The sequence below is a fragment of the Dama dama genome, chromosome 3 (assembly GCF_033118175.1).
Source record: "Dama dama isolate Ldn47 chromosome 3, ASM3311817v1, whole genome shotgun sequence".
In the NCBI taxonomy this organism is placed as follows: Eukaryota; Metazoa; Chordata; class Mammalia; order Artiodactyla; family Cervidae; genus Dama; species Dama dama.
Window position 1 is genome coordinate 58,773,322 of NC_083683.1, and position 15,598 is coordinate 58,788,919.

The following is a 15,598-nucleotide window of genomic DNA, read 5'->3' on the forward strand; positions in this document are numbered from 1 at the left end:
TGATGGCATTACTTGACTAGTGTGTGAGATGAGTGCAATTGTGCGGTAGTTTGAGCATTCTTTGACATTGCCTTTCTTTGGGATTGGAATGAAAACTGATCTTTTCCAGTCCTGTGGTCACTGATGAGTTTCCCAAATTTGTTGGTGTATTGAGTGCAGCACTTTCACAGCATCATCTTCCAGGATTTGAAATAGGTCACTAGAATTCCATTACCTCCATTAGCTTTGTTCGTAGTGATGCTTCCTTAGGCCCACTTCACTTCACATACCAGGATGTCTGGCTCTAGGTGAGTGATCACACCATCATGATTACCTGGGTCATGAAGATCTATTTTGTACAGTTCTTCTGTGTATTCTTGCCACCTCTTCTTAATATCTTCTCCTTCTGTTAGGTCCCTACCATTTCTGTCTTTTATTGAGCCCTCATCTCACACACTAGTAGAGTAATGCTTAAAATTCTCCAAGCCAGGCTTCAGCAATACATGAACCATGAACTTCCAAATGTTCAAGCTGGTTTTAGAAAAGGCAGAGGAACCAGAGATCAAATTGCCAATATCCTCTGGATCATCGAAAAAGCATGAGAGTTCCAGAAAAACATCTATTTCTGCTTTATTGACTATGCCAAAGCCTTTGACTATGTGGATCACAATAAATGGTGGAAAATTCTGAAAGAGATGGGAATACCAGACCACCTAACCTGCCTCTTGAGAAACCTGTATGCAGGTCAGGAAGTAACAGTTAGAACTGGACATGGAACAACAGACTGTTCCAAATAGGAAAAGGAGTACATCAAGGCTGTATATTGTCACCCTGCTTATCTAACTTATATGCAGAGTACATCATGAGAAATGCTGGGCTGGAGGAAGCACAAGCTGGAATCAAGATTGCCAGGAGAATATCAATAACCTCAGATATGCAGATGACACCACCCTTATGGCAGAAAGTGAAGAAGATCTAAAGAGGCTCTTAATGAAAGTGAAAGAGAAGAGTGAAAAAGTTGGCTTAAAGCTCAACATTCAGAAAACTAAGATCATGGCATCTGGTCCCATCACCTCATGGCAAATAGATGGCAAAACAGTGGCTGACTTTATTTTTGGTCACCATCACTGCAGATGGTGATTGCAGCCATGAAATTAAAAGATGCTTACTCCTTGGAAGGAAAGTTATGACCAACCTAGACAGCACATCAAAAAGCAGAGACATTACTTTGCCGACAAAGGTCTGTCTAGTCAAGGCTATGGTTTTTCCAGTGGTCATGTATGGATGTGAGAGTTGGACTGTGAAGAAAGCTGAGCACCGAAGAATTGATGCTTTTGAACTGTGGTGTTGGAGAAGACTCTTGAGAGTCCCTTGGACTGCAAGGAGATCCAACCAGTCCATCCTAAAGGAGATCAGTCCTGGGTGTTCATTGGAAGGACTGATGTTGAAGCTGAAACTCCAATACTTTGGCCACCTGATGTGAAGAGCTGACTCATTTGAAAAGACCCTGATGCTGGGAAAGATTGAGGGCAGGAGGAGAAGGGGATGACAGAGGATGAGATGGCTGGATGGCATCACCGACTCAATGGACATGGGTTTGGATGGACTCTGGGCATTGATGATGGACAGGGAGGCCTGGCGTGCTGTGGTTCATGGGGTCGCAAAGAGTCAGACATGACTAAGCAACTGAACTGAACTGAACTGTGCTAATGGCCCCAAGACAGTCACCTTAGTCTCCCCAGTGCCAGATTGCTGACCTTCCTGAGCTTTCAAGATTTTTTTTTTCTGCATAGGGGTCAGGAGGCTTGGGTTTAAGAAAGCTTGGAAATCTAAAGTCTGTAAAGACAAAGCAGCCCTTCCTTATGTGGAGTCCAGATTTATCTACAAAAGATGGTGCATTCCTCTACATGAAGAAAGAAAAGAGAACTGGATTCTACTGAAGAAAAAATAAATTGTAGAAGAAAAATAATGAAGATCCCCTGGGAAATGTCATGGAAAATATATCGTTCAATAGTTTTAAAGAACAAGCATCAAAAAATCCAAAGCAGAATATGTGAAACATAAACAGATTTTGCAGATGATAAATTGGTCTCCTGCGCACATTTTTCTCTTTTCAGTTACAGATCATTTGATGAAAAGAATTTGTTTAGTCCAAGTTTGCAGACAGAGTTTTTGTTTTGACAGTTCAAGGAATGTATCCACTTTATCTCACTGCCTTTGAGCCCTCAAGATGTAGAAATTTTGTGTTCTAGACAATATTTAAAAAGTATTCATGGAACTGAAACTTACAACTTGGGCTAACTAAATATTAGGAAGAAAAAATAGAATGTGGCACCAAAGAGAAACTGACCTACACTTCAGAAAGAGTTGACATCTTCATTTGATCATTCAACCATCCTTAAAAATAATGCTAAGTCACTGCAGTCGTGTCCGACTCTGTGCGACCCCATAGACGGCAGCCCACCAGGCTCCCCCATCCCTGGGATTCTCCAGGCAAGAATACTGGAGTGGGTTGCCATTTCCTTCTCCAATGCATGAAAGTGAAAAATGAAAGTGAAGTCACTCAGTTATGTCCGACTCTTAGCGACCCCATGGACTGCAGCCTACCAGGCTCCTCCGTCCCTGGGATTTTCCAGGCAGGAGTACTGGAGTGGGGTGCCATTGCCTTCTCCAGTAGCAGTAATTATGGCTACCTTGTACTGAGAACTGACTATGCCAGTGTGCGTTTGTGTGTGTGAGTGTGTAGCTTATGTGCTCAGTTGCTCAGTTGTTGTTCAGTCACTCAATCATGTCCAACTCTTTGCGACCCCATGGACTGTAGCCCATCAGGATCCCCTGTCCATGGGATTTTCCTGGTAAGAATACTGAAGTGGATTGCCATTTCCTCCTCCAGGGGGGCTCTTCCATAGCCAGCGATCGAACCTGTGGCTTCTGCATTGGCAAGCAGGTTATTTACCACTAGTGCCACCTAAGAAGCCCCAACTATATGCTAGGCACAGTGTCAAATTATGGCAATGCAGTAGGAAGCAAAAGAGATATGTCTTGTCGCTGGATAAGTAGATAGTAAACAGATCATTACATATATACATATATAATTCTGAAGATTAGTAAAAAGAGATTTTTTTTTAAAAGAATAATAGAGGAAGACCTACTCTATGTTGATATCAGGGGAGACCACTTCAAGGAGATAATGTTTAAGCTGAGACATGAAGAATCAGTCAGCCAGGTAGAACTGTGGGGAAATAACTGTAGGCAGAGGTCAAGGAATATGTAAATATCTTGACTCTGGGAAGAGCTTGGCCTTTCCAAGGAACTGAAAGAAGGCTGTTGTTTTCCTGTTAGTGCCCAGATCAGTTCTTTCCCTTGCCCCAGGAATGCTGGCATCACCAAGACCTAACTCTGCAGGTTGTTTTAGACTGTCTTGTCGGATGACTCTGCTGAAGAGAGCCTGCAGAAGGGGCTGGTAGGAGACTGAGGTGAGCAAAAGGGAGAAACCAGGATACTTCTATCTCTTTTCCCTGTCTAAGGAAACCCTCTCCAGCAATGAGGATATCTTCTCTGTGGCTTTAGAGGGTTTTGGCTTTGGGGAAAACATGATGATGATCCCTTTCCTTTGTTTTAGGACTAGAATAGTTGGCTGGGGACACAATTCTTATAGTTTAATGGTACCTCCTTGTGCACAAGGGTCTAGTTGTGGTTACAATCACCCAGTTGCTTCTGTTTAGAAGGTAACAAGTTTATAAGAAACGAAAAGGCTAAAACATTGCAGCACTCGCACATTAAAACCCCATCTTTCTATTTTCCCACTAAAAGAGAGAAAAAAAAAATACTGTGACCCGTTTCTGGAACATCTTGCAAAGTTATCAGAATTTTGATCAGGGCAGCCAAGGTTTAGAACCGTGACTCACATGATCAGTAATCCACATGGAAGCAGCTGTCTGAATTTTTTTTTTCTTTTTTGGCTAACAGTAGTAAGTAGAAAAGTCTACCCTTGCACAGGAAAATTGCATGTGACCCAGAGTGAGTTGAGTGTGTTACTTATACATTTATAGTAGTAGTCACCAGTAACTGGACATTAATTCTGCTCTGGCATCTAGATTCTTTACATATAATGATACATTTTCATGATAGATCAAAATTACCCTTAAGATTGTTAGTATTATTACCTCCTTCTATAGAGGAGAAACTGAATGTTGAGAATATTAGGAAATTTATTTAAGGTCAAAGAAATGGTAATCTGACACAAATTCGCATCTGTTTGACTTTACAATCCACAATGCTATACTACAATAGTATCTCCTTTTTTCAGTAATCTCACAATAGTTCCGTTTCATGGTAGAATTAAGTATTTAAAAAATGAGGCTTGAATTGTATTCAACTTTAAATATCACAAGTAACTGAGCCAGGACTGCAAATATGTAAATGGTGGCAATGAGGTAAAAGCAACAAGGCTGTTAGATCCTATTGGGCTATGCTTTTATTAAGGAAGTGAATAGATCTTCAAAAACTGTTTTGCTGTAGTTGTTGTTTTAAATAAAAATTTGAGATGTGTTGCACTGGCTCCCAGCCAGTCTTGGATGCCCGGGACTCCTCCCCTTGAGTATGATGATCAATACCTTCTTTAAAACAGCAAGCATGTATGAGGATGTTTGGTACTTCTAACTAACTGCAGGGGTTTTCCGGAGTGTTGTGCAAAAACCTCTAGGAGTGAATCAGCAGAAAAGAGGGCCTTGACATCTCTGGAGTACTCTGGGGGACGATGGATGCATAGGGAAATTTATACTTGCCATTTCTGCCTTAACAACCTATTGCTGGTGTCAAAAAATGCCTTAATGCTTTGGGTTTCCTTCTTCTACTGGACTTCCCAGGCCGGTTCCTCAAACCCTTTCAAAACAAGTCATTATAAGATGTGATACTGGCTGTATGGTTAGGGGAAAAGGCATCTTCTTTTTTTTCCTTTTTGTTCTCGAAATATGAGGCTAAGAAGAAGAAAAGAGGGGAGTTTGGTAATGTTTGCTGATACAGCACACATGGGCTGAATGACCTGATACCACACGCACTAGACCTGGGCCAGCATTTATTCAGAGAAATTCACAGAACCAGGAAGCGAGCAGATGTACAGTTCCTCACTTGCCAGTTGCTCTCTGGGACAAAGCAAAGCCATCAACAGGACTGCCATCTACATTTTGGACTGATAAGCTGCATGCTTAAGGAAGTGCCTGCATCAGCTTCGATATGATGAGGGCCTTAGGTCCAAGCCTTGTGTTCTCCGGTCTCAGAATTTGTGACTGGGGCAGCCTTTGGCATGAACAGCTGCTCAGGTACAAGCCTTGCAGTTTCAGATGTCTGTGCGTGGAACCTTGGCCTCCTGTCCAATTCCTCCACCTCAGTATTCTCTCAGGATATTTGCCAAGTGGTCCCGCCCTGCAGGAAGACAACTCTTGCTCTGGGAGGCCTGCCAGGGGAGGCCAGATAAATTAACCCTTACTTCTCACTGAAGCATAAACCTGAAGCTCTCTGAGGACCAGGTAGAATTGAGACCATTCTGTTAGCATGCTTTGTTGAGTCTTTACCAATGCATCAAGTGTTTCCGCCTGTAGTATTTCTATTACCATCCTAATCGATCAAAAGAAATCGATCAAACCAAAAGCCTTCATTTTATGGGTCAGAGTCATTCCCTCCAACATGTCTGTTGTCCAAATTCTTGGTCATTTCATTATAAGCAAATATGATTTTTCCAATAGCTTGATACATCTGTTTCTTTGAATTCTTATTCTCTAGTGATTTTTTTCCTTCATCCTACCTCCCCGACACTCCCACAGTCCTGTTGTAAATCTTGTCATTACCAGCAACTGCCACTCCTTTGTTATCTCAATTTCACATCCCCACCTTTTATCTTTCCAGTTCATGCCTTTTAAAGTTCAACTTTAACCATCCTTTGACCTCATCAGGACTTCTAGTGCCTTGACCCCTGTATCATTTTCCTGTCCCTCATCCTGCTTTCACATCCTTCATTTCTATCTTAAAGTCTACGATGACCCCATCATCACTTCTGTGCATGTAGAGAAATGCCTCTCTCTCATATTAACTTGGAGAAACACAACCCTGATTAAATCTAACTCTCCGCCTACTCTGTATAATATGCAGCAGAAGGAAGCCATACTACCCTTTGATTAGCCCCATTTTAAATTCATAACTACAAACATCAAATGGGTCTAATGCTGCCTGGCAATATCACTGTATTACCTGGTCCATTTACTATTCAGCTTTGCCAAACAACTATTTTCCACCTTCTCTTCAAACTTGTTTTTTTTTTTAATGCATGGCTTTCTGCTTCCTTTTTTTCAGGTTTCTGCTCAAATATCACCTCATCAGAGAAGCCTGCTGGCATAAATAGTAATTGCTTTCACTCTTTGTCTCTTTGCACTGCTGCCTGCTCCCAGAGCACTAAAAACCATATGAAAGACATTATTTAATTTATGTGTTTGTTGTCTGTCCTCTGTCTTCAGTTAGATGGTGAGCTACTTGAGGACAAGGACCTTGTCTTTGTTTTGTTGAATATTTATCTATTTATTTGGCTGTGCTGGGTCATAGTTGTGGCACATGGGATCTTTGATCTTTGTTGTGATATGCAGAATCTTTAGTGGCAGCATGTGGGGTCTAGTTCCCTGACCAGGGGTCAAAACTGGGCCCCCTGCATTTTGAGTGTGGAGGCTTAGCCACAGGACCGCCAGGGAAGTCCCCCCAAACTCTTCACAAACTCTCTCCTCCATCTTTGCCCTCAGATGATAACCTTCCTGCCTACTGACTTAAGAAAATTGAGGTACTTAAAGTTTAGACCTTTGCTACACATTTACCCTGTAGTAGCATCTGTACCGTGTACACTGCCTTTCTGCCTCTTCCCAGAGATGAGCTATTCATGCACCTAGCTAAGGCCAGCACCTCAAATCCCTTTCATATGCATGCAAAGATTTTACTCTGATAAATTTTTTCCAGTAAATTTCTTCTCCTTCTGCAGCATTATATTTTTCTTCCTCTCAGGGTTATTGCCATAAGCTGCTAAACATTATATTGTTTCTTTCATTGAAAACAAGCAAGTCTCTTGATTCCAGTTCCTCCTACAGTTACTGTCCCATTTCTCTGTTACTTTTGACAGCAAATTTCTTCAACAGAATTGTCTCTACCTGCTCTCTCTAATTCTTCTCCTCACCTTCTGTCCTGAATATCCCACTGCACTCAGGCTCTGACCCCCGTGATTCCATTCTAACTGCTCTTATCAACTTCACCAATGACTTTTACTTGATTAAATTCAGTGGTCAATCCCAGGAGCATTTGCCATCCTCTCATCCCTAATATACCTTCTTCCCTTAACCTCCAGGGCACTATATACTCTTGCTTTCTTCACACCTCACTGGTGACTTCTTATTTCCCCCAATGATTCCGTCTTTTTCTTCCCCCAGACTTAAAAAAAAAAAAATTTATTTGCTTACTTATTTGGCTGCATCAGGTCTTAGTTCTGGTATATGGGAACTAGTTCCCTGACCAGTGATGGATCCCAGACCCCCTGCACTGGGAGCATGGAGTCTCAGCCACTGGACCACCAATGAAGTCTCCCAGACTTCTCAACATTTGCTATTGACAGGGTTCAGTCTTTGAAGAGCTTCTCTTTTCTATCTACATTTACTACCCATTTACTACTATCTACATTACTATCCCTTTCTATCTACATTTACTAATCTCATCTAGTCTCTGTAAGCTTTGTCAGCATGGATCTGGGTTGACCTATATGCTAAATCTAGTTTAGTCCTTAAAAAGTAGATATTTTGAAGTCTTGACTGAATTCTCCCAGTGTCCACTCTCCCTCTCCATCTCAGTTAATTGGAGCTTGAACATTTCCCAGCCAAGGGCAAGCTCTGGTAATTGTTCAGTTTGTGTGTGTGTGTGTGTTGAGTTGCTCAATTGTGTCCTACTCTTTGCAGCCCCATGGACTTAGAGCCCGCCAGCATCCTCTGTCCATGGAGTTTTCCAGGCAAGAATACTGGAGCAGGTTGCCACTTCCTGCTCCAGGGGATCTTCCTGATCCAGGGATCGAGCCTGAGTCTCTTGCATCTCCTGCATTGGCAGGTGGGTTCTTTACCACTACACCATCTGGGAAGCAGTTTATTCTCCAGTAATTAGAGTTGCCAGATAAAATATAGTAAGTACACATTGATACTCAACACTTATTTGTTGTTCACCTAAAATTAAAATATAACTGTGCATCCTATGTTTATATTTGTTAAATCTGGCAGCTGTAGCAGCATTTGGGTTTTGCCTTTCCTGTGGAATCTTACCCTGCAAATGCATAACTTAAGAGTTCAGTCAAGGATTCAAGGGACATCTCTGAAGATTTATGGAGATCTAGCTCTATAGATAATTTTTCATCTATAGTACTCTGTCCTACCAATTCCTTAAATTCCAGTCTCTGACTCTTCAACAATAAAGACCTAGCTCTATCTGAGCGACCTCACTCTTTTCCACAATCCTGAAAGGGTGCCAAGTAGGAAGCTGGGAAAATTGTAGGGCTCATTTAATTTGCTTTCCTTCTCCCAGGAATTCCAGTTCTAAACTGCCTATTGTCCAGTGTCTGAAGACAATTGTTTATTTTAGTAGTGATAGTGAAGTACCATCTGCTCCTTCACAGACAGAAGCAAAAATCCATCTTTTGTCTTTTGAATTTTCTGGTGGTTTTCTTTCTTTGTTGTCCAGAAATTTAAGAACTGCATAAAAAGTCAAATTTAGCAAACATTTTGGTATCATTTAGTGCTATAAAAGACCCTTTCCAATAAATTACTATTAAATTTTAATCAATTTTCTTTTAATAATTGGTTTACTTTTTTACAGTTAAATCTTTGATTTCTCTGAATTTATTTTGATGTAAGGCGTGAAGGTTCAGTCAGTTCAGTTCAGTCACTCAGTTGTGTCCAACTCTTTGTGATCTGATGGACTGCAGCACGCCAGTCTTCCCTGTCCATCACCAACTCCCAGAGCTTGCTCAAACTCCATCGAGTTTGGTAATGCCCATCCAACCATCTCATATTCTGTCATCCCCGATACAGATTTTTGTTGTTGTTGTTGCTTTCAGCTATCTAGAGTAGAAGACTAAAGACATTGATAAATTCATAAATTTGTGGACCACATTCCCAATGAGAGGTGGATTCTACTTCCCCTGTCCATGAATCTGATCTGTCTTAGTGACTGGCATGGCCAGTTGAGAACAGCAGAGGTAATGCTTGCCAGTTCTGGGCTTAATATTGGACAGCAGTGATAGCTTCCACCTTAGTCTCTTGGAGCTCTAAGTTGCCATGTCAGAGGATAGCGCCACGCCTGTGGGAGAGGTTGTATGGAGGGGCTCTGGGCTAGCTGGGAAGAGAGTGGGGAACCAAGCAGAACCCAGTCTTCTAGCTGTTTCTGCCAAAGTTCCAGGCATATGAGTGATGCTCTCTCAGACATTCTAGACTGACTCAGCTATAGCTGAATGTCACTAAGTGACATAGTCAACACCATGTTAGAGCAAAATAATCACCTAGCCAGATCCTACCCAAATTCCTGCCCCCCCAAATCACAAGATATAACCAGTAGTCTTGTTTTAGCCATGAGTTTTAGGGTAATCCATTATGTAGCAAATTTTTAGTTGTCCCAACAAGATTTTTGATGAATCTATTTTTTCCTATTCATGTGATTGTCACCTTTATCAACATTAAATTTTCTTTTGTAGGTTTTTTCTCAACTTTTGATTATGCTGCAATGATCTTCTCTTTATTATTCCTTTACCAGTTCTGCAGTGGTTTACTATATAGCTTTATGATATATGTGCAATGTAGTGGAGCTAACATCCTCTCATCTTTCTTATTTTTCAGAATGCCTCTGCAATTTGTGCATTTTCAGGTGAGGTTTTATATACTCTTGACATGTAACACAAAGTTCACCATTAGTATTTTTATTGGTACTAAATTATAATTCAATCTAAATTTAGAAAAAATTAACATGAAATATAGAGAAAATTTTCATTCTTTTATAAGCCTCATTGGTTTAAAGTGTTTTAAGTATGTAAGCAAGCCCTCTGCATCTTCTTGGAAATTTTTACATGAATATTTGATCATTCTTGCTATCCTAAATAAAAATTAGTATTCTATAATTTTCCAGTTTATTATTGCTTGAATATAAAAAATTTGATTTGTATATTAATTAGAAATTATTCAATGGCTGAGAGTTCTTGTTTCTCATAATTTGCATTTGAAATTTGTGATTTTCTGTGTATACGGTTATTCACATTGAATCATAATTTTGCCTTTCTTTCCAAAATCAGTCTTTACTGGTTTTATTTCTATATTGTAAGTTCCACGAGGGCAAGGGTTTTTGTCTTTTATGTGCTGCTATATCTTTAGTGCCCATAAGTCTGATATGTGATAGACATCCAATACACTTTTGTCAATTAAAAATTAAGAGTGCAATAATTTCTAGTTGGAGTCAGAGTGCCTGGGTTTGAATCCCGGCTCTACTATTATTGGTGTTAATCGAAATTTCATAAATGGAGACCTGATTAAAAGAGGAAAGTGTCTATTTGGGGTTTGTTAGGACTGCAGCTTGGGAGTCACAGATTCAATAAGCACTTGAATTGTGTTCTGCCAGCCTCCAAAATGGAGGAAACTTATAAAGGCAAAAAGCTGCAAGGCCAGTCAGTTACGTAAGTTGTTTGTCAAGAATTATAATTGGAGCTGGCAAGCAGTGACGGTGCCTGGACAGCAAGGACTGGCTGGGGTTTGCAGTGGTTGCATAGTTACAAGGGGAGACCTTGAGACCATAAAGTTGCATCCGGCAGGTGTTGTTCTGAATCTGCCTGGTGGTGTCCTTGGGTCTGGTACAGTTCAAAGAAAGTTCAAGTTCTCAGCGGTGCAGGGACACGCCTCAGACCAGATCCTCAGTATCCACCCTACTCCATTTTTGTGTGTCTGAACTGTGATTACTCCATTATAATTTCAATTTGCCATTCTTGGATATGTTACTACATCTCTGAATTAAATTTTCTTAGCCTCAGTTTCCTTTTTCAACAGCAATTTGGTGTTGCAATAGCATCTTATAAAATTGTGAAGATTAAATGAATAATCATAAAAACATCTTAATGGAATACTTGACACATAGTAGGTTCTTGGTATATTTTGATCTTTCCCATTATTTCTCATGTCTAACTGTTCTTAGTTATAGAATACAATAAAGTAATAGTAATTATGGTAAATCACTTTTGCACAATTAGGAATGCTTATAGAGTTTCACCATTAATCATGATGTCAGTTGTTGGTTTGACACAGAGATTTCTTAAATATGTTAAGGAAGATTAGATATACAAAATCCTATCATTAAGGTTTTGATTTAGAATATTTGTAAGATTTGGTTAAATTATTTATTGAAATAATCATGTTATTTCTTCTTTAACCATTTAATAGAGTTTAAAAATCTTAAGAGAGTTTATAGCACTATAGTTTTTACTATTGAAAAATTATGTTCTTTACGCATTAGGAATCCAAATAGCATTTCAGGACTAAAATTTTTAAAAAATACACTTATCACAGAAACGTGATTCTATATACTTCCTTAAAAAGTAATAATCAGTTCTCACAATAACAGGATCTTTGAACTGGCCTAATATGTGATGCTTCTTGAAATTTCAGAGTTCTGGTGCAGGTTCACAGTTCATGTAAAGAATCTGAAGTTACCACAACATTTATCTCAAAGAGGAGATTTTTAGAGGCAAGCACTTGGACTTTCTGCATTTCTACAACAGAACTGACTATAGAGTTTATTCTTTATCCCAAATATTTCATATATCTTTCTCCCAATATTTTATTCTGCAAATAATTCAAACTAAAATAATTTTTGAAAATCCTTTCAAAAATTGTATAGCAGCAACGTATATGTATATTTAATGAATGATGAGTATGTGTTTTATCTTTTGAAAAAATTCAGTTCTATTGAGATATAATTGATGTATAACATTGTATGTTTCAAGTGTATAACATAATGATTTGATATTTATATTTATTACAAAGTGGTTACCACAATGAGTTTGGTTAACATAATTCACCTCACATGATTATAAGGTTTTCTTGTGATGAGAACTTTTAAGATCTACTCTCTGAGCAACTTTTCAAATATACTACAGACTATTGTTAACTATAGTCACCATGCTGTATATTATACCCCCAGAACTTATATTATATATATACATATACATATATGTCTTATAAAACTGGAAGTTTGTACATTTTGACCACCTTCACATAAACCTTTCTTTTGTATTGACCGTTTCTTCTTAGCAGTTTTGCTTGCTGTTTCACTTTACTTTCCAACTCAAACTGCTAGTGTCAGCCTACCCATCTCATTAGTAGTAAAAGGATCAACATTTATAACATAACATTTTAATGGCTTTCCTGTTAATTTGGGTTCTGACTACTATGGTCCTTAGAAGAAGCAAATCAAAGAACCACATTTTCCCCAAATCCCAAACCTTTAGCCTGATAAAAGTATTTCCCCCTAAAGTTGTGTTTATTTATATTAAAAAGTTTCATAAAAATCAAATCATATTAAAAAAGAGTAAACTGCCTGAAATTGGGACTATCTCAGGAAACTTCCAATCCCCTCACTAAAGTTTGAAATGTGCTCTTTCCATTCATCCCTGGTTTAATTTCCATGTATATATTGACCTTTTATACTTTTGACCATATTAAAAAAATTTTATACCTTGGACAGAGATATATCTCAGTGCCCTTGGATTTGGGATTTCAAAGATCATCCTTTTTCCCCACAATTTCCCTTACATTTATGAGTTTTTCCACCTGGATGCAGTGGATACTTGATCTTTTTTTGTCTATACATCCTTCATTTTTCAAATGTTCATTCCAGGACCGAAACGATCACACTCCTTTATTGCTGAAGCTGGAGTTCCAAACATGTTAGGTGATCATTCTGAGGGCCAGTATATTGTTTCACCAGAGCCCCACATTCTGTGACTATTCCTGCCCATCTGCTGAAGCTAACCGTGTTTTCTCCTCACTGATATCCCCAGTCAACCTAAAGCTGCCCTCCAGAAAGCAGCAATAAAAGCTGGGTGGTTTATGGGCTTGTATATTTGCTTTGGAAGTGTTCTCCAGTGCCACATTTCTGGGCTAGTAATTTTCAAACATTAATTTGTTATGGTAGTATAAGACTCTTCAAATATCATCTTACATGGCAGTCCACAAGGTAAACTAGATGAAAAGGTTGTTGCTCTGGTTGACGTAGGGATAGGGCCCGGAGTCTGGGAGCTCAGAGTTCTGCATCTCCTGCTCACTCGCGTAGAACAGCACCTACAGGTCTCGGTAGAAGTCCTCGTGTGAAGGTCTCAAGATGGCAAAGTCACAAATAATAGACCTTTCTCTTAAGGTCTTTTGCTTCTGTTAAATGTGTTTTGTTTGACCTCTATAGTGTTCTTATTAACTATATTTTTTTTCCCAGCTGCTTCATTTTCAAAGAAATCACAATGAACTCTTTCAGCTGCTTAACTTGATACTTTACCTCTTCACTTCTAAATATTATGTGTTTACTGCCATTTCTTTTTTCTTTACTTTTTACTTTTTTACTGGTTAGTATTTATAAACATACCAAGAAGGTTGGTATTGGAAACACAAAATCCAGAATCTGAACTACCTGGCAACCAAAAGGTGGAAGGGTGTGTTTTACTGAAACTTACCATCAACCAATTTCTTTCCACCCCTTAACTGAGAGAACCAGGGATTTGAGAATGTCTTCTACAGCGCCTCTGTAGATTTTCTTTGACCAGAGGACCCTAAAATGGTTTCAAAAAAAACAAATTGCTATATCTTCCTGAGCTTAGCAATTTCACAATTAAATTTTCATATCAATTAATTTTGACCAAAGGGCAACTATCCCCTTCTTAAGCATACTTTTATTACATTGTGGCTTGTGCTCAGTCGTGTCTGACTCTTTGAGACCCCATGGAATGTAGCCCGCCAGCCTCCTCTGTCCATGAAATTTTCCAGGCAAGGATACTGGAGTGGGTATTCATTTCCTCCTCCAGAGGATCTTCCCAGCCCAGGGATCAAACCCATGTCTCCTGTGTCTCCTGTCTCCTGCATTGCAGACAAATTCTTTACCCACTGAGCCATCAGGAAAGCCCCTTCTTAAGTATACTTTAGGTTTTTTCCTCAATATTTTCATTGTTACTGACTGCAGTTTACTTTCTTTTAATATATATTCTATTATCATGTATACATATTGAAAGTATAATAAATTTTTCTGTAATAATTTCAATTGAATAAATTTTGGTTTTTTTGTTATACAAGTAAATATTGTAAGTTTATTTGTATAAAATATGGACTATTTTGCCAATTTCCTTTTCTTCTTTTCCTGTATTTGTACTGGAAAATTTGTATCTCCTATTTTTTTTTGTTGTTGTTGTTCTTTATGCCTTGGCTGGCACTTTCAGAACAATAATGATACATAAATTTGATTGTGGCCACCCTTTGGTTGCTCCAGCCCTAATAGGAATTCTTTAATAGCTTGGGCTTCCCTGGTAGTTCAGCTGGTAAAGAATCCACCTACAATGCAGGAGACCCAGGTTCAATTCCTGGGTAGGGAAGATCCGCTGAAGAAGGGATAGGCTACCCACTCCAGTATTCTTGGACTTCCCTGGTGGCTCAGCTGGTAAAGAATCTGCCTGAAATGTGGGAGACCTGGACTCAGTCCCTGGGTTGGGAAGATCCCCTGGAGAAGGGAATGGCTACCTACTCCAGTATTCTGGACTGGAGAATTCCATGAACTGTATAGTCCATGGGGTCGCAAAGAGTCGGCCATGACTGAACAATTTTCACAATAGAAGCAGTGAGTTTTATTCCTGGTCTAGGATATAAGATTCCCCATATACCATGTGGCGAGGCCAAAAGATTTTTAAAAAATTATTTCAGGTATATTCACAATTGCTTGTTAAAGTATTTCTGTGACGGCTGTTTACAAATCCTGTGAGGTAACTCCAAAGTCTGTGTCATCCCATTGTTGACATTTGTTGACTCCTCTTTCTAATTCAAGTTGAGATTCTCCTGGTTTTCTGTAGGAGAAGTGATTTCATTTGTATCCTGGAGATTACTCTGTTTCCTCTTTACCTTCTTTTGTGCAGCTATTCATCCTGTGTAGGTTTGCATTTGTTAAATGTGGACAGTTACAATACACTACACTTGTTGAAATGCTGTCTTGGCATTTCACTTTTTCATACAAAGAGCCTCTCTGAGAAACCTCACATACTTTGGCTAAATTCACTGTCCAATTTATAATTACATTTTGTTTCTTACTGCTGTTATTTAACTTTTAACATCTCTTACTTTTAAAGTCCATAAATATTCATTTTTAAAAGAATATTTTATTATTTATCTTCTCTCACAGAGGGCCCCAGGCCATTTCCATCTGTCCCACCTTTTCCAGCCATGTTCTCAGCAGCGAATCAGAATACAGGTATTTAGCTTGCTATTTTTGTTATTCAGTCATTAAGTTGTGTCTGACTCTTTGCGACCCCATGGACTGCAGCACGCCA